General features: G+C 36.3%; 1 pseudogene; it reads left to right on the forward strand.

Moving 5' to 3' along the window:
* Positions 1 to 13,415, forward strand: part of LOC115301996 — a 99,088-nt pseudogene extending 85,673 nt beyond the window's left edge.
* The last annotated feature ends 6,437 nt before the right edge of the window (positions 13,416 to 19,852 follow it).

Raw genomic sequence — 19,852 nt, forward strand, 5'->3', positions numbered from 1 at the left:
CTCCCTTTCTCTACCCCTCCCCAAACTGTGCTCACTCTCTCTCTCCCTTCCTCAAAAATAAATAAACATTAAAAATTAAAAAAGAAAAGAAAAAAGAAAGTACAACATCATGCCACAATCCCAGGTGAGCTGCCACTCAAGTATTCTGTCAGGTAATCTGAAGTAGAAGCAGAAAACCTCCCCAAATTTTCATTCCTCCATCTTCCCATAAAGTAAAGCCAACACACAAAGGCCAAATATATTCTATTTCTTAATTCAAAAATTATTCACCTCAGATGTACTTGCATTTCTCCTAAGGTCCAGAATCTAAAAAGAGACTCATAAAATGAATGTTGCTCTGCTATACACTTCACATGAAAATCTCAGTTCTGCTATTAAAGACCCAAAGTTGGGGCGCCTGGGTGGCTCAGTCAGTTGAGCATCCAGTTTTGGTTCCAGTCATGATCTCAAGGTTCGTGGGTTTGAGCCCCACATGGAGCTCTGTGCTGACAGCTCAGAGCCTGCAGCCTGCTTCGGATTCTGTGTTTCCCTCTCTCTCTGCCCCACCCAGGCTTCATGCTCCTTCTTCCTTTCTCTCTCTCCCTCTCAAAAATAAATGTTAAAATTTTTTTTTAAAGAAGACCTTGAAGTTAAAATAATCACACGTGCTAGGAGAACAAGATAGTTCTGACATTGTGGAAAGCAATGAGACAGGTCAACAACAACAACAAAAAGATTTTTGTCTCCAGCACTTCAAAATGAAATGATATATTTGCTCTTCTAAATTCTAAAGATTGTCTAGTTACAGCTAAAATAAGCTCATGGTGTTTTCTTTTAAAGAAGTAGTCATTAATCTCAGCCAATTGGATAACTATAGATTCTGAGACAGTCCTCACAAAGCTAGGAGAAAGGCTTGTGCTAATGTCTGATGCAAAGCATGAGCATTGTAATTGGGTTTAGAAATGTTAATGTTTATGGTAATATTTGAACTGAAGAGGAACAATAGAGAACTAAATCTAAGCTTGGCAAAAGTGACTAACCTGTAATGGCAAGATGATTCATCATAAATTCTGAATGGTAATTCTTGGGGAGACAAGGATTAGGGGTGGAGAACATTCTGAGTGGCTGTTACAGAAAAAAAATGAGAACATGAGAGTTTTTATGAAAAGAATTCAGAGAACAAGAAGGTACAGAGAAGTGATGAAAAAAATATTAAGGAGACCAGGGAAGTATTCACTGGAATATTCACTGTGACCATGGGCCAGGAAAAAAACAGATGCACAACCAAATCCAAAGAACGTGATGAGCTAATAAGTTTGTCACTGAAAGGTCAGTTTTGGCTGCTGATAAGGCTCAGAAGAAAGAACCTTGCTTTTCCTAAGAATGAAGTAAGATTAGCTCCAGAATTAAACTGGATGTCACTAAAAGAGGAGAAGGAAGTAAAAACAGAGATACCTAATAAACAGATGTCTGTCAAAATATAATAATTTATACTTTAATAAAGTAAATAACGAGGTGGTATTTATAATTACCTGTACAGACAAACCTTTACTATGGCAGACAAACCTTTACTATGATATTGAAACTGGTTTTCATACATCTTGCAAGGTGAAACATATTACTTGATAGTTAAAGAGCATTAAGTTAATGTCCCCAGGACAGCACTGAGGCTGAAGAGGATACAGCAGAAAGGATAATGTCCCTGTCAGTATAGAAATATGAAGGACAGAAATGGAAAGGCCACGTACTAACCCAGTAGCCACATAAAAGTGGACATGTTTCTAAAATTCTCAGGCTTACTTAGACCCTCAACTGTGGGGCCATAAACTCCAGGGAGGTGGGTTCAGTTGGGAACTAATGAGTCCATAGCACCATTCAGGACACAGCACAGGTCACAACACCATACCGAAGGTACACGGCTGTTCCCACTCCCTGGGATCACTGGACTGCCCTTCCATTCCACCAGGCAGCAGCACTGAAAGCAGCAAAGTGCAAACTGCTAAATTCCAGAAAGGAGCTATAACCTTGGGGTGAAATGATAAAATTGATTTTTCCCCTCCCTTTGCCAAGGGATAAAATCCAAAGCGGATTCTGGCTTACCAGTGATAGGGCTGGAGACTATGGAAGGGAGGCACTCTTCCCTTCCATTCTCCAGAATGTCTGAGGGATCATGCAGGAAAGGGTGGCTGGTGTCACATTCAGAAGATGAAGTTTAATGAACACGAGGACCCTCCCCTGTTGCATACAGATGGTTTCAAGCTCCACTCACCTTACAGAAGGCATCAGAAATCATTATGTGTCACTGTCTAATCAGAAAAGGCAGCGAGATAATGCTCCCAGGTCCCCAGAGTCCACCATTACCACTCAGATGCCCTGCCAAGGATTCCTAAATGATCACAAGCCTAGGGCAGCCCAGAACTCAAGTAGGCTGCTGATCCTGGACCAGGTCTGCAGAGGATTCGAGGAGGTTCCCTAAAGTAAGGAGCTGTGTGTTCATTTCTGCACCTCTACGTGACCACTATGAATTGTTAACCTCTTTTTATGCATTTTAAACACCACCACTCCTTAAGCATACTTTTTTTTCCTGGCCTTAAAAAAATGGAACTGGCTCAGTTAGTAGAGTATGTGACTCTTGCTCTCAGGGTCATGAATTCAAGCCCATGTGGGACTTAGGGTTACTTAAAAAAAAAAGTAAGATTTATAACACAACTTTTCTTTATTCCCTCCAGAGATAATCTGGAAAACCCAGTCCACTTTTTTCTCCTTCAACTAAGAAAAATACAAACACACAATGTTTTAGTAAAAAATAATACATATACAATTTAAGAACTTTTAATTTCTGGACCAAAGTCAAGCCATATTTTAAGTTTCTGACCATTACTATATCAGAATTGTAATAAGTTTTAAAAGAATAAAAAAGTGGCTCCGACATTCATGTAACATGCATTTTAATGTCAATAAAAAACCAAATAAAGGCATATAAACACATTTTAGGTATTTAAAATTTCACCCAAAAACTTATAGCTATGAAAAATAAACATATTAAAGTTTTCTGAAAGCTGGAAGAAAGAGTAATAATAAAGGAAGTTAACATCATGAAATTCTCATCAACTCTGACTTTAAGACCCCATTCATATGTAAACAAAGATTGTTTTTAGAAACAAAAATTAAAGTATGATTTTTAAAAGTTATCCTCAAGGGGCATCTGGGTTAAGTGGCTGACTCTTGATTTCGGCTCAGATCATGATCTCACAGTTCATGAGCTGAAGCCCCGCATCAGGCTCCCCACTGACAGTGCAGAGCCTACTTGGGGTTCATTCTCTCTCTTTCCCTCTCTCTCTGCCCCTCCCTCACTTGCATGCTCTCTCTTTCTCTCTCCTCTCAAAATAAATATAAACTTTAAAAATAAAAAATAAACTTAAAAAATTTATTCTCAATATAAGTTTTCATTTGCCACTATAGAAATTTTATGAGTACAAAAGATATTGACTAATTAAACAAGACATCAAAAATTAAAATGAGAGGTTAACAAATATAAAGACACTTACCTAATGCTTTGTGAACTTGGATTTCTGAATGTTATATTTGACAACTCCCATAAATCATACATTTAAGGTCTGGAATCTGTTAACATTTTGCCCTTGGAAGCTGATTACTCGCTTTCTAGATTGTTGTTTCTGTTGTGCTTCATAAGGCATAGGTAGGCAGACAGAAACTGGCCAACATAAGAATGACAACGCCAAATGACCTACCTCTTTTGTCCAGACAAACATTAAGTCACTAACACTCAGACACACACCCTCCACACCATAGGAAAAAAATAAAAATCAAATATGGGTTGTTACCCCATAGTGTGTGGGCAAAACACCCACATGTTGACATATAAATCTTAAACACAAGTAGACATTTGACTGACACCACCACTCACCAATCTGGTTTTACACCTACATTCAAAACCACCCTGTTCTAGGAGAAGCTAAGAGTATTGTTTTATTCCTCACTCAATTCATGAGGCAAGAAGGCCAATGTGAAATCCATAAAAGGACAATTTTGCATCACTGTCTTTTCACCGCTTATATTTTAGGTAGTATCTAGAGCTGCAAAGAGAGCCCATCAAATATGCTTTCTGCTTGTTTCTCAAAATTCCATAATCAAAGCAAGAAGAGATAAAACTAATCCTATGATTTCCTCCTCTCTCCTTAGCATTCTAATTTCTCTCTGAAGAGAATCTTGTGAAATGCTTCCAACCAACTTTCCATCTACTCATGAAGAACCCTTTCAAAACTTGCTTTCTGAAGAGGACATGAATAAAACTGAGATAAAAGAGAGAACATGACTTTAAAAAAAATCTGAGACTCATCCTCGAGAATTATCCTCAGAGGGACGCCTGGGTGGCTCAGTCGGTTAAGCATCTGACTTCAGCTCAGGTCATGATCTCACAGTCCATGGGATCGAGATCTGCATCAGGCTCTCTGCTGACAGCTCAGAGTCTGGGGTCTGCTTCAGATTCTGTGTCTCCCTCTCTGCCCCTCCCCCGCTCATGCTCTGTCTCTGTCTCTTAAAAATAAATAAACATTAAAATTTAAAAAAAAAAAATTACCCTCAGAGGTAGAAATAAAATTCCAGTTTCAATCTTCATTTTCTATATTTCCTCAATAAATGGCCTAGACAAACATCCATGTAAACTGGAACAATCAATTAGCTCCAGTAATTATGGTACAGCTCATGGTGGTTTTCTACTAGGCCAGCAATTTTCTCTACAAGCTTTCCATACATATGACAAAAATCAACAATTAGGACCATAATATCAAATATCTAACCATAACCCCTTGAAAACAGGCCTCTAAGACAGAATATAAATTTAAATTTAAAACTTTTATTATGACAGAAAAGTGATGTTGTTGATACTGTCTTAAGAGGAAATTATTCACCTTCTGGTCTGAGTTCTCCTGTCCACCTTTCTTGACTGCACAATAAGATGACTAGAATATATGAACTCATTCATTCCTTACCAGTTTGGTCCCTGTACCTATCATGATATCCTGCTATTCTTCTCACTGGCATATCTAATGGAGCTTGAAATTAACTTTTTTTTTTTTGGCTTTATGTCTTATTTTATTTTGTTTTGTTAGTCTGAGTTGTGTTTTCCTTCAAGTGTTTTACTTTATGCACCATTTCCTGAAAAGTTAGTGCAGCTCAGGAAGGAGTCTTTCTTAACTAATCCTATAAACAAAAGAAGGAATATATAAAATATTAATATTTAAATATTTCTCATAAACTATAATGAATTTTAAAAAGGTAAAGATAGAGGTGCAGGTTTGGGAGGGAAACCATGATGATATGATTGTATTATGTTTGGAGAATAAACTACACAACAGTGTCTTAACAAATAGCCTCAAGATGATATAAGATTAACACAAACCTACATGGACATATAATCTAAATGAAAAGTAGAATCTAACTCAATGCCTCCAGAAGGATAAAAAGAAGTAAAATTCATAAAAATAAAAAATCTAAAAAGCTTCTCTGCAATTACGGTTATAATGGAGTTGGCACAGCATGGTTTTAACCACATTGAAGATTAATATTTATATTCAACAAATGTAGCTGGAAAAATGTTATTATATCGCCTCCTTTTCTCGCTAGGAGCATGCTGATTGAAATGGATTCATTTATCTAAACTGACAGCTAGACAAAACTATATTGTGAATATTTTTTGTCTCTGATTAAATAAAAACTTAGCAACATCTGGTTTGCTACAATTACCCTGTATTATTCAAAATAAGTATTTTTAATACGTTTAACTATGTCACACTGTGTTTAACAGTTCTTTTTAATATAATATTCAGAAAAATATTAAAAATAAAACAATTTAATTCTGGAAGAAAGTAGTAAGTCAAAAATCATAGAAAAATTATGACTTCACTTTCAGGGCAGTTAGGATTGTAAGTAAAATCAGAAGTTGGTTGCCCAAAATAAGAATGTACGGGTTTTTATGTTCTTTAAAAAGTCCTTTCAGCTGTCAACAGAGGTTTAAAATTGTATCTCCTCTATGTACTATAATTAGAAAACAGAATATCCTATACTGAAATAACAGTTCTTCAACAGGACACAAATATTGACATCATATTACAAGCCTACCTGTGAAAAGCAAGTTCTCACAGACTAAACATCAAAGGCACCAACTCCTAGTTCAATGCACATCTGCAAATGCTTTCAGAAACCTGCCTCCAAAATATTATTGAAAACTATACTGTTTCAATTGTGCATGTCAACTGTATATTTTTTCTCAAAGGTGCCAATAAATTTGCTGAATATTATTTCACTATAACCCCTCATTGTCTTATATGTGTTTATAAAAGTATCATTCCATTCAACATGACAGAAGTTTGTTCAAGATAAAGGGCTCTGAGCTCATACCTTGTCTGCTGAAAGAATTATTTCTGTTACAATAACACTATTTTCTAGGACTGTCACTTTTATTTTTTATTTATTTATTTATTTATTTATTTTGAGAAAAAGCAAGCAAAGCAGGAACAGAGAGAGAGCGGAGAGAGAGAATCCCAAGCAGGCTTTGTACTCTCTGGAGAGAGGCCAATGTGGAGTTCAAACCCACAAATGGGAAGATCATGACTTGAGCCAAAATCAAGAGTCAGATGCTCAACCAACTGCACCACCCAGGCACCGCAGACTGTCACTTTAAAAATGTGTAATTTTCTTCAAATTCTAAAAAGATAGTTGATTTAGAGGGCAAGGTATGGTGGTGAAAGGGGAGGTGAGTCTTCCCTGAAACACTGTGTACAAATGGCATTTTATAATCTCTCTGTATTAGTTATGTATGCCTACAGAATGGATAGAAATCAGTAACACAAGCATTTCTGGCATTCTTATCTGGCAGTGCCCACCAGTGTTCAGGCTTACATTTGTATCTCATAAATGGCTGGATAATCATTCTTTCCAGAATAAGTCAGAGATAAGTGTACATGAAGTAACACGACAAAACGATTCCAAATGGAAGGCCATGAAAATTGAAGGCAACAGATAAGAAATATGATGTCAATCTTATAAAAAGTCTGCAAGCAAAGAAAAAGAAGAGATGGTTTGAACCACTGTGTTCCATTCTTCTTGTTACATGGAGCCGGGGCAACAGCGCCGTGCCTCCCATCGGACTCTCCTATGCAATAATCAAAGCTTATGACAGTGCACTGTATTATAAGAATGAATTTAATTCTCACAATCCCGTATTATTAGCCCAATGATACAAAGAGGAAACCAAGGCTCGGAAAGTGACCCAAAGTCACATTGCTGTTATACAGTAGTTCCAAGGTTTAGGCTGCAGTTCACCTGCCTGACAGCGTGTTCTAAATCACTAAGTCTCATAGACATAGCCAAGTTATTAGAGTCTGTCATTTTAATTTTTTAAGTCATACAAGACGCATTTTCTGTATGATGCTTTATCTGACACACGACACCACCACCTTTAAAAAAAAGCAACCTATCAACATAAAACACAAACTTCATTTACATACTCAGGTGCTCCACATTTTGAAAAGCTAAAAACAGCTCCAGCCTTCAATGAATTTATATTTCCACAGAGGTATAAAGCAAGAAGAGGAATAATCAAAAGCTATGGCATGATGTCATAAATGCCATAAAAGACATATAACAAAGGGCTGAGAACTAGAAGAGAGAACAAGGAAAAATAAAATATTTAAATTATTAATGAAAAACATAAAAGCTAAAATGCCTTGGATGTTCCTTAATAATATACAATTAATATTTTTGCATTTGTCACTCAGATTATCACATCACGGCAGAGTTGCAAGAAACATGTGCTACTTACAGTCTTTTCATGTATCATTAAAATAGGAATTCCATTGAATGACTTCAACAAAGATAATTTATAAGTATAATACTTGGACCATAATCCCAAAAGGTTGTGGTTTGAACCCTCTTCTTAACTATACACAACATATGACTTTTATGATGCATTTAAAATACAACATATGGGGGGGCCTGGGTGGCTCAGTTGGTTCAGCGTCCGACTTCAGCTCAGGTCGTGATCTTGTGGTTCATGAGTTCGAGTCCTGCATCAGACTCTGTGCTGGCAGCTCAGAGCCTGGAGCCTGCTTGGGATTCTGTGTCTATCTCTCTGTTTCTGCCCTACCCCTGCTCGTGCTCTGTCTCTCAAAAATAAACATCAAAACTTAAAAAATAAAAATAAAAAAATAAAATATAAACATAAAAAGTTTACTTATAGGTCTCTGAGTAAGGTATTTTAACATTCAGGTAACGATATATTTGATTAAACAATTGGATAGAGTGTTATAACTACACCAGTACATCAACAGGTAGTAACATGAGGAAAATGAGTAACATGTTTAGATCTGATCACCATCACTTAGATCACCTATGTCCTTACAATTAAATTGGAGTACAGAATATTAGAGTCAAAAGAGATATTATTGAATGCAAACCTCTTCTTTATACACGACCCAACTGATGCCAGAAAAAGGCAGGCTCTATCCTACACCTCCCAGGTGCACAGCAGAAGCGTGGACTCTCATATAACTGGTCTTTCCACAACCCTTTCTGGATGCCTCCTCCAATTATGTCTACACAGAGGAGCCAACAGGATCTTTGTCAAATGAAAATCTGATACTGTTACTGCCCTGCTTAGAGCCTTTAAGGTCTTCCCATGATTCCTAGACTAAAGTTCAAAACAACCTTAAAAAACTACTACAAATTCATGGCTCCTACTTATCAGCCAGATTTCATGCTGCTTCCTCTCTCAGTTTTATGTTTCTGCTACTAACCCTTCTCTGAACTTCTCTCACATGAACCAAGCTCCTTCTTATTCTACAGATTGAAACAGTCTCCTTCAAGAAGGCTGTCTGCTTAGCCAATTCCTACACATACTCCAGGGCTCCACAGGATGAAAAAAACCTCTTATCTAGAGTGGCTGAGATCCCTAATATTCTCTTAAAACTCAGTATTTTCCCTTTTTTCATCTCTATCACAATTGCATTTAATTTTATCACACAGGAAGCACTCGACAAACATAGATAAATGGAGGAAAGGCGATTAGTGGCTTCAAATTATCTTATTATACTCTTCCTTCTCTATTGAAAATTTTATTCATAGGGATGCTTGTGTGGCTCAGCCGGTTAAACATCTGACTTTGGCTCAGGTCATGATCTCAGGGTTCATGAGTTCGGGCCCTGCATCGGACTCTGTGCTGACAGCTCAGGCCCTGGAGCCTACTTCAAATTCTGTGTTTCCCTCTCTCTCTCTCTCTGCCCCTCCCCTGCACATGCTGTCTTTCTCTCTCAAAAATAAATAAACATTAAAAAATTTTAAGCATTTTTATTCACCTAAAATAATCTTCTTAATCCACATATCCTGTTTTTAAAAATATGCTTTATCATTATTTTATTAATATTAACTGATTTGAACTAAATAACAATAAATAAAACAGCTTTCTCCTTAAACACTGTGGGGAGCTTCCAAAATTTAAATAATAAGCTTAATTCTAGAAGTGAAGAGATAATACACAAAGTCTACTCTCCTTACTTAATGATAATACTACATTTCTCTTAACAATTGTTTGCCAACATTGCCAATTGCAATTTGCCAACTGGTATTCCTTGATAAGGAAGCGATGATAACCACAGCACTGCCAAAGGCTAGTACTGGTATTCCTAAAGCTCCTTTCTCACTTCCGCAGAGTTCCTCAGGAACAAAAGATAGCAGACTCCTCTTAATAAGCCGATGAGGATGGGGCGAAATGGGATGAGGACAGACAGAAACCAACCTTTTAGAATACAACAACATCCCGGGCACAGAAACACAGACACACATCTCTAAAACCGGACAAAAAACTCTTGGTTTCAATATGTGTACAGATCTTAAGTATTCCCCTCATCTCAAATCTACAGTACATGACCATTCTTTATGGTCAACAGATAGTTTATTTTGTCATCCTGAAATTTAATATTATGGGCAGACAACTGGTATTAAAATGTTCTCTATGTTAACGTACTTTTTCTGTAAAAGGAAAATTTCAGATGCGTTGTCCCTACTGCCAAATCAAAGCAACTACGCTCAATTTTCTTTTCTTTATTCAGCTCTATTAACCTCTTCCACTGGAACACGTGTGGGTTTGTGATGAGCTCTTCTGATGACAGAATGTGAAGGGAGCAGTGAACCAGTATATTCTCTAGGGTGCCTAGTCATCCTTCATATCTCAGTTCAAATGTCAATTGCTCTGGGAAGTCTTTCCAGAACCCACTCACCCTCCAACACAGACAAGGTCTGATCTTGTTGCTGTATCTCTCATACCACCCTGGACTTGACCTTTGTAGCATTTACCACAATTTTAACTAAGTAATTCATGATAATAGATGCATTGTTTAATGTCCTCTTATTTCTATGATTTTGCAAATGTTATAAAATCAGAGGCTCTTTCTATCATTTTATGCCTCATTTAAATGCTAAGATCCTGCAGACATTTGGTGCTAACAAATATATACATACAGTGGGGGCACCTGAGTGTCTCAGTCAGTGAAGTGTCCAACTTCGGCTCAGGTCATGATCTCACAGTTCCTGAGTTCAAGCCCCACGTCAGGCTCTGTGCTGACAGCTCATAGCCTGAAGCCTGTTTCAGATTCTGTGTCTCCCTCTCTATCTGCCCTTCCACCATTCATGATCTGTCTCTATCTCAAAAATTAACGTTTTTAAATTTTTTTAAAGCACATATAGTGAAAGACAAAATTAATGCCTTTATCAGGCTGGTCTTCTGAAGACTGCAGAAAAAAAGAACAATTTAGAGACCCACATAGGAAATACCAACTTCAGGAACATATGAAAAAATTAACACAAACAACAAAAGCAATCCATGTGCTAAATGTTTTACTTATATCATCTCATTTAACCTTCACAAATCTTAAAGGTAAGTGCTCTCATCCCCATCTTAAACCTGAGGAAACCAAGGCATGGAGAAATTAAATAACTTTTACAAGGCTTTAAAGCAGAGGTTTGGAAATCATGCATTTCTTAGTCCCAAGCTTATTTTATTTTTTTGCTTCTCATCAACATACATTTACTGATATATTTTGTATTACTCTACATGTGTGTTTATTACTTTCAGTAAAGATCATTCGTTTAATATAGAACTAAATATTAATGCTTAAACCCTAAAAATGTGTAATAGTTTTATGTAAATAAATTCAGGTATTTAAAAAGGGGAGGGGAGGTAAGGGAACATTGATTATTCAATATTCAATGTTATACTTATGCTTTATAAATGAAGAGATGCTGAATTGCCTTAGTATAAGATAATAGTACCTTGGGCCCAAAGCTCTGGATATAGAATTCATTTGATATGTAAACATAAGGGGAAAAAACTAATGAGAAACTTTATAAAATCCTATCTCAAATCTTAAAATGATTTATTGCTAAAAATTAGCATCTTAATATAGAGAAATTTAAGATAACCTCAGAGTTAACATTTTTAAAGAATATAAAATATCTTCATTATGTCCATTTCTTTTTAAACCATCGCAACTACAATGTCTAACCTTTTACTGGTTTAAAATACACTATTACCACATGCAATCTTGTGCTTTAGCTCTTTAAGAAGGATACAGTGAATATTCTTAAAAACCCAGGCTCGTGGGTGAGCAGTCAGTTAAGTGTCTGACTCTTGATATGAGCTCAGATTATGATTTCATGGTTCATTAGATCCAGCCCGTGCTGTTAGCACAGAGCCTGCTTGGGAATCTCTCTCTACCTCTCTCTCTCTCTACTCCTCCCCAACTCAGGCTCTCTCTCCCTCTCAAAATAAATAAATAAACATTTTTTTTTTAAAAGAATTTTTTTTAAAAAACCACCACCTATAACGTTTTTTGAAATATCAACTTGCAAGCACAGGTATTCTAATGAGCTTTACCATTTTATTTTACCTCATGGATGTTTTTAGAAAGAAAGAGCCTCCAGTCCTACCCACAATTTACAAATGAAACAGACCTAAAGATGTTATAGGACCAGTGTGATCCAACTACACAGGGGTGCCTCCATGCCTGAAATCAGAAATGAGGACACTCACATGCAGGACGGAGAAATTCCTTACTGACAGGCAGCATATGTTATAAACCAGACATGTCACTTTAAACAGGTCACTTCAGTCCTTGACAACTTAATTTCTTTTAACTTTTACGTTATTGTCGTCAGGACACTGAACATGAGATCTACCCTGTTAACAGGTTTTTAACTGTACAATACATTATTGTCACTCTGGTTAACAGTATTGTACAGCGGATCTCTAAGCTTCCTCATCTTACCTAACTGAAAAACCCCATGCTCACTAATTAGCAAATGGAGCGTTGCTAATCAACAGCAGTTTAATATTTACTTTTAGGAAATAAAGTGTGCTACAGTGCACTTTTTAAGATTCTTTCTGTGCCTTTATTATTCATATGCTGGCACAGAGCAATTTACAGTGGTACTTGAATTTATCTTGGAACGGTAACTTCAAAAACTGCTTTCATGTTCAATTGTTTCTTCTAGGTCCATAAAGCACACTCATGCAGTTATACATTCATTTATTTATCAAGCTTCAAACTCTGTCCTATAAATATATTCTGGTGCAGATTTAAAGAAAACATAGAAAGTGAAGTAAGATTCATTACCAATCTGACTGCTAGAAATATACCTTATATTTACCTCTTTAGACTGGAAGCAGAAGTCACAAAGATCTATTTAAAGTACACTGTTCATCCCTTTGACCAAAGAGTGAATTACTAAAAACGAACTCAACAGATACTGTCATTACTATAAAAATTATTAAAAGTTGAATTACAGGGGCACCTGGGTGGCTCAGTTGGTTAAGTCTCCAAATTCGGCTCAGGTCATGATCTCGTGGTCCATGAGCTGGAGTCCTGAATCAGGCTCTGTGCTGCCAGCTCAGAGCCTGAAGCCTGCTTCAGATTCTGTGTCTCCCTCTCTCTCTGCCCCTCCCCCACTCATGCTCTGTCTATGTCTCTCAAAAATAAATAAATGTTAAAAAACAAGTGGCATTACACACTTGCTATCTTCCTCTTCCATTTTACTTTGAGCCATTAAACACCTCACATTTTGTACCTCGCTCTTATTCTTATGCATCGATCTCTAATTGAACTTACACCTAGCAAAATTTGAGTTCATGTTTACTAATAATGAGCCACACTGTTCTGCTTAGTTACTTTTTCAGTACTGACCTCTTTCTCTTTTTATGGACAACCTTCATTTACTTTACATATGGTTGCTGGCAATTCATCTCTACTTTTTCTGCTTAAATTTTAAGAGTCCAAACCAAGCCCACCACTGTTCTTGTTCCATATGGGTTTCGAAAAGAACAGCTTTGTCAAATTGATGATTTAGATGAATTTAAGAGATAAGAGGTCTATTCAGAACAGAGAACAAAACTAAGAAAGTTTATGAGGACATAAACTCGATGGTGTACTTCTTAATTCTTCATAAATCAGTTTCATCGTACTGTTTTGTTTTGATGGTATGTTAAATTCAAACATTAGGTACAGTCCTATTTAAATGTTAATGGCCAGTAAATTTCATTGTTTTATTACTATTTTACTGACCTCAGCTTTTACACACTGATATATATGAGTTAGTAATTCTTATGAACTACCAAACAGCAAGTTGCTAACTTTACTTAATATATAATAACCTAGAGTTAGTAACTACTAACTATACTTAACCTAAAGTTACCAATTCTTAAGAAAGCATGTCCAGGAAGTTAGGAGGACCACTTATGCACAGACAACAATGCATGTGGATCACTGTAACTGAGCGGTAAAAGTCAAATAGTAATTACTCCTCTTTGTCCTAGTAATTGCATTTCAAGGAATCTGTGCTACAGAAATCATCAAAGAATGAGCCAAGCTTAACATTACTTATCCTAGCAAAATATGACAACCCACATGAATACAGAAATGCTTAAACAAATCATAATGGATCACACTATGAAATATTAAAAATGATGCTTTCAAAAAATAAGTCACATTGGGAAATTAGAGAGAATTATATGTAGTTGAACCTCAATTCTAAGAAAAACATGCATATGCATAAAATATAGATAATATACAGGTAGAATATGAGGATAATCAAGCTAAAATATGTGTGAAATAATCTCTTAAACATCGAGATATACTACTATGATATGTTGGGTAATTTCTATTTTGACCTCATATTTCAGAAGTATTCTACATGAGCAAGTACTATAATCAGAAAAAAAAACTTTTTAAAATATGATTGTTCAGAATTTGGAATGAGCTACATTGGGAAGAATGAATAGAAATCAAAATTCAGCTACTATGGGCACCTGAGTAGAATCAAAAGAGCACACATACATGATGAACACTGGGATAATACCAAAATTCCAGAACGGAATGTACCATGCTAAGACAGAATAGCAGGAAAGGAAGTCAACACAGCAAGACTACTAAAACAAAGCAGACAACATACCATCCTCTGACATTGATACCGCGTGTGTTCCTCGTACATATAGTCCATTCATTTGTAATAAAATAGGTTAATTTCTCATTTACAAACCAAATGCTTTCTTTCATACCCCACTACTTTTGTGTTGTTGCTCTGTATCAACACTCTTTATATTTAAGGAAGAAAATACTCATATACACCACATCTCACTATCATCCAATATTCAAAAATTTTTTGAAGAAAATATTGAAAAAATGTCTCTTCAGAGACTCTATGCAAATTTCATTTCTAAACATGACTGTCTGCAGCCCAGCAGGCTATTTCACCATGATAAGATCACACATTTAATCAAATGCACCAAAAAAAGAAATACTCACAAATAATGCTTAATAATGTCGAATCAGAAAAATGCAATGTTGACAGCCTACTAATTTTTAGTGCTGTTTCTTCTTCTAGGATTTGCAATAATAGGATGTTACATGGGAGTTCTTCTATTTAAGGTTTATACTAACCTTTTAAAATTCTCCCAAATTATCTTCATATATTACTACTGATATTGAATTGGTACTTAAAAATGAAAAGTCAATACAACTTTCCATTTGAATAAAGATTTAAAAAATGCTAAATTTAGGAGGTTTCCCAACTTCTACATATAATACTTCTATAGCATTATTTTATTTGAGCTGGTCATGTTGTCAGAAGTAAATACTACCCAAACTGTAGATTTGTAATACTGGATCCATTATTCTGAATAATGCCTGTCATTTGAATAACTTTATTATTAGGTAGGTTGAAGTATATTTTCACTGGATTCTTTAGTCAGCTAATAAAGTTATCCTAACTCAATTATCTGAAATGTCTTACTTTATGTGCTTTTGAATATTCTGCCTCTAAACCTAAGGTTTACTTGAATAAACATATATTCCCATGGGTAACATGTCATAATGAGTATACTAGCAAGTGTAAAATAATTAGATGTCTCAATGGATGGATTCATATCCCCAAACCCATCTTTTCTGAGTTTACTTCCTTCTTTAATTCTTTATTTATTTTTGAGAAATGAGCTGTGCACAGGGGAGGCCCAGAAAGAGAGGGAGAAAGAGAATCCCAAGAAGGTTCCAGGCTGTCAGCATGGAACCCTATGTGGAGCTCAAACCCAGGAACCATAAGATTATAACCTGAACTGAAATCAACAGTCAAATGTTCAAGAGACATCTATGAGATACCCATGTGCCCCTCTGCTTTCATTTCTCTTTTTTTTAATTTATTTTTGAGAGACAGAGAGAGACAGTGCAAGCAGGGGAGAATCAGAGAGAGAGAGGGAGACACAGAATCTGAAGCAGGCTCCAGGCTCTGAGTTGTCAGCACAGAGTGTGATGCGGGGCTCGAACCCACGAGGTGCGAGAACATGACCTGAGCCAAAGCTGGATGCTCAACCGACTGAGCCACCCAGGTGCCCCTGCTTTCATTTCTATTTGCTTTTCTCTTATGCTGTATTTTTTTAAGTTTATGTGTTTGTTTTTGAGAGAGAAAGAGAGAGCATGAGCAGGGAGAGGGGCAGAGATCTTGAGTGGAGAGACAGAATCCCCAGCAGGCTCCATGCTGTTAGCACTGAGCCTGATGAAGGGCTCCATCTAATGAAATCATGAGATCATGATCTGAGCCAAAATCAAGAGTTGGATGCTTAACCAACTGAGCCACCCAGGCACCTCTGTTTTTATTCCCATACCATAAGTTTTTGTTTCCTTAGTTTCTTCTGGGACATTTTTTTTCTCCTTGAAACCTCCACTGTAGTTTAGGAACTTTTGTTCCTTTTCAGTGAGGACCATTTTACTGTGGCTGGTGGGACTTATACATAAGATAAATTAACCGGGAGCTCTATGTCCAAATGGCATATCTTGGGAGTTCTGTTCTCCTGGATATGCTCAATGCCTAAATAATTTACATTTACACGTGCACCTACATTAAGGTCAGTATTCCTCTACATTTTTAAGCATGTGTAGCAAAAATCCAGTACTCTATGTGGTGCCAAACCTGCATCCAGTGCCCCTGTTTGGAACCATATAATGGAAACTCTACCATCATAAGGCAGAACCGCATATGTTAAGTAAAGTCACATCTTTCAATATTTGGTGGCTTTAGAGATCTACAAAGTCTTGATAACTTGGGCAGTTTCACAGGTGTTTGAACATGAGGACTTGAATCTCTCAATTTGTACATGTTTGTTGAGTTTTCTAAGTCAAGTAAGTAGGGAAGCATTTTCCAAAATCACCTTGGCCACTGAAAGGAAGAGAATAAAGCCCATTTTTAATGGTTTTCTTAGCCAATTTTCCTAACGACTCATCTGTCTCAGTTAACAAAAGATCGCTGCAGTGGACATTTGGGTTTTAACTGCCTTTTTCAGTGCACAAGATCCCTCTCTTAACTAAGCCTTTTTTTCTCGAAGCAAATTATGTGTTTGTCCATAGAGGACCTACAATACCTTACTAACTCCACTAAGCTAGTGAGAGTAGATTGATCTAAAGCTTAATACCTAATTCAAACTGTGGTCAAAGGGAAAGGATCCAGTGGGCAGAGAGAAGAGAAGATAGCAGCTTGGGTAGGGGCATGCAGTTGGAGCAGAATCCTAGTGCTAGTGGTATTCAAGGTACTTTTTTTTTCTAATGTCTAGGTAAGCCTCTATTCTGCCCTAAGATTCTTTAGGTAAGAAACACAATAACCTCCCAATAAGCTAATCATTTCAGCCTAAAGCTAGCTAGAGGTCTCATTGCAATTAAAAGAGAAATAATGAATACATTCATTATACTAAATCTTGTACGTGTCGAATTTAGGTCCATAAGACAACAGAGATGGTATAAAATATGCAGCATTTTTGAATGACTTAAATAATATTTAACTGTCATACATAGAAATTGTTGAAGATTAAAGTAAATTTAATTAAAATGAATCTATGTATAACTCAAAAAATGTGTATTATTTTCAAAGAAAATGGTGTCTAAGCTGTTCTTCCAAAGTCAACTAAAGTTAATAATATGATTAGACCTCAATAAACAAATTCAACTGAACAAGTTAAAACCAATATAAAGAACAAAGTCTATAGATATACACATGCCTCATGTTAACACAAAACGATTTCTCAATAGACTCTTTGTCCACTCCTTGAAGTCATGATCAGTATTCTGAGTCAAGGTTCAAACAACAACCATCAGCCATTGACAAATCAAGAACATTGAAAATTCTGAAAAAAAACAAAAACAAAAAACAGAAGACATAAATATAAACCAGCTGAGCCCTGCCACTCTTGCCAGAAATAAAGTCTCAGACAAAAAGACGACCATCAGTCAGGACCATTTACTCTTATTCAAAAGTATTTGGAAGAGCTTTGAGGAAAGGAAAAGGGGGAAAAACAAAACAAAATAAAACAAAACAAAACAGGACACTGTTGAAAACCTTCTTACAGGGTCAGCTGTCAATGGAATGCATTTTAGTATTCAGGTTACCCACCCATGCAGAACATCAAAAACTGGGCTGGAGTCTCTCCCCTATTCTCTCAGGCTCAGGCTACTGTGGAGCCACTGGGGCTGTCCTGAATAGTAACACACTCTGCCTCTGCAGGACACATAAACACCAACACAAGCTGATCAAACAGAAGGGGGTGTCGTTTCTACTTGGCTTTCATTTTCTTGAGTCATACTTTAAAACACTTAATTCTGGTACAATTTAGCAGCTCAGCTGTCCAATGCTCGGCTTATTTTTTCATTCATTTTTACCACCTACCATGTTGCTGTACACGCTTTCAGCTTTAGCGTAAAGGCTGGGTAATTATAGGTAGGAACCACACACCTTAATAATTTCTTTTATTGGCAATTGTCACTGACATACAGATGTTAATTATAAAATGTGGACTTATTTAGGACCTTTTCAATATTTCTGGTCTTTAAGGCAATTTTGGGATTTGAATTTTAAGGGTTAATCTGCATTTATAGCAATCTTATGAGAACTTGAACTTTAGAATTATAAGCCTTTTAAATGTATAGAAATCTTTAAATCTTGGAAGTTGATGATGACTTTATTTGGTTACAACATTGTAGAAAATCCTGACGCAGTTAAAGCTTAGAGAGCTGTTGATGCCATGAGAAAAGATGATCAGTTTAATTTGAAGTGTCTTAAGTTAAATTGCTACTTTCATTTTATACATGATTTAAAGTCGATCTTCAGCACAGCGCTTGTGGCTGTCAAAAATATTTTCCTATCAGGATTATATGATTTTTGGTGGGGAATTCGTAGCACAGCATAACATTTTAAGATTAGGAGGAAAAACTCAAAAATAGATACTGAACAAAAGGTTAAAAAAGGAGAGAAGGAAAGAACATGAGAAAGCCAAGAAGATCCGTGAAATCTTTCTCAACTGCTTAAGAAAATGCTATTGATTTTCAAAGTTCATCAAGAACTCTTTAATTTAAAAAAATGATATTTGAATTACCTAAATTTTCTTGCTAATGGCACTTAAGGACATTTCTAATAATACTGTAGGTAACAGTAACAGGTACCATTCATTAAGTGCTCACTCTGTCAGGTATTTTTCTGTTTACTTCCTATTCCCCTTCCCAAACCAGCAATGTAGCTTTTATTACCTCTATTTTACAGATGGAGACGACAGCTAGAAAGTTGTGGAACGGGGATTGAACTCAAGTGCCTCTCATTCCAAAGGCCATTTCTGAGACGTTCGTAATTAGGGACAGTGCCCAGCCAGGCCCATCTAAGGAGTACAATTTAGTTTTTACAACACTTGTCAATATTAGCCAAAGTGGAAAAGATAAGTACTGCAATACTAATTTCATAGTGGCAGGCCTACGTAAGAATTTAAACTAGCCATGGAATATATCCCCCCAAATGTACTAAGCTTATAAATAATAGATCTCTAGAGTTTTCTCATAGATGTCGATGTGTCATTCAGAAGTATTACAGTTCACCAGTCAAACTTCAGCTTCTGGTAAAACTTATCTCTAGGTGGAGCCTCCCTTACTCATGAGGCATATTACCATTCACAAACAAACTGAACTCTATTAGATAATTACCCCAAAGATCCTTTTCACTGAAAATGGCCTGTGGTGATGCGTGGATAGTGATTAACAGACTAAGAGTGCAGTGAGTTGTCTTGATATCACTTCAGAAAAGTGATTTCCTCCCTAATAATTCCCAGGATACATAAATATTCAATTAGGGTCTTTGAAATCTAGTTTTAATTGGGCATTCATTCTCTACCCAGCTTCAACCTTAGCCTAAGCCAAGAAAGGTGTTTTATTAGTTCTGACTATAAAGGAAAAAAAAAAAAAAAACAGAACTTTTCATGAGTTTGAAAATGGGAGGGTAAAAT

Source organism: Suricata suricatta, chromosome 1 (assembly GCF_006229205.1).
Source record: "Suricata suricatta isolate VVHF042 chromosome 1, meerkat_22Aug2017_6uvM2_HiC, whole genome shotgun sequence".
Lineage (NCBI taxonomy): Eukaryota > Metazoa > Chordata > Mammalia > Carnivora > Herpestidae > Suricata > Suricata suricatta.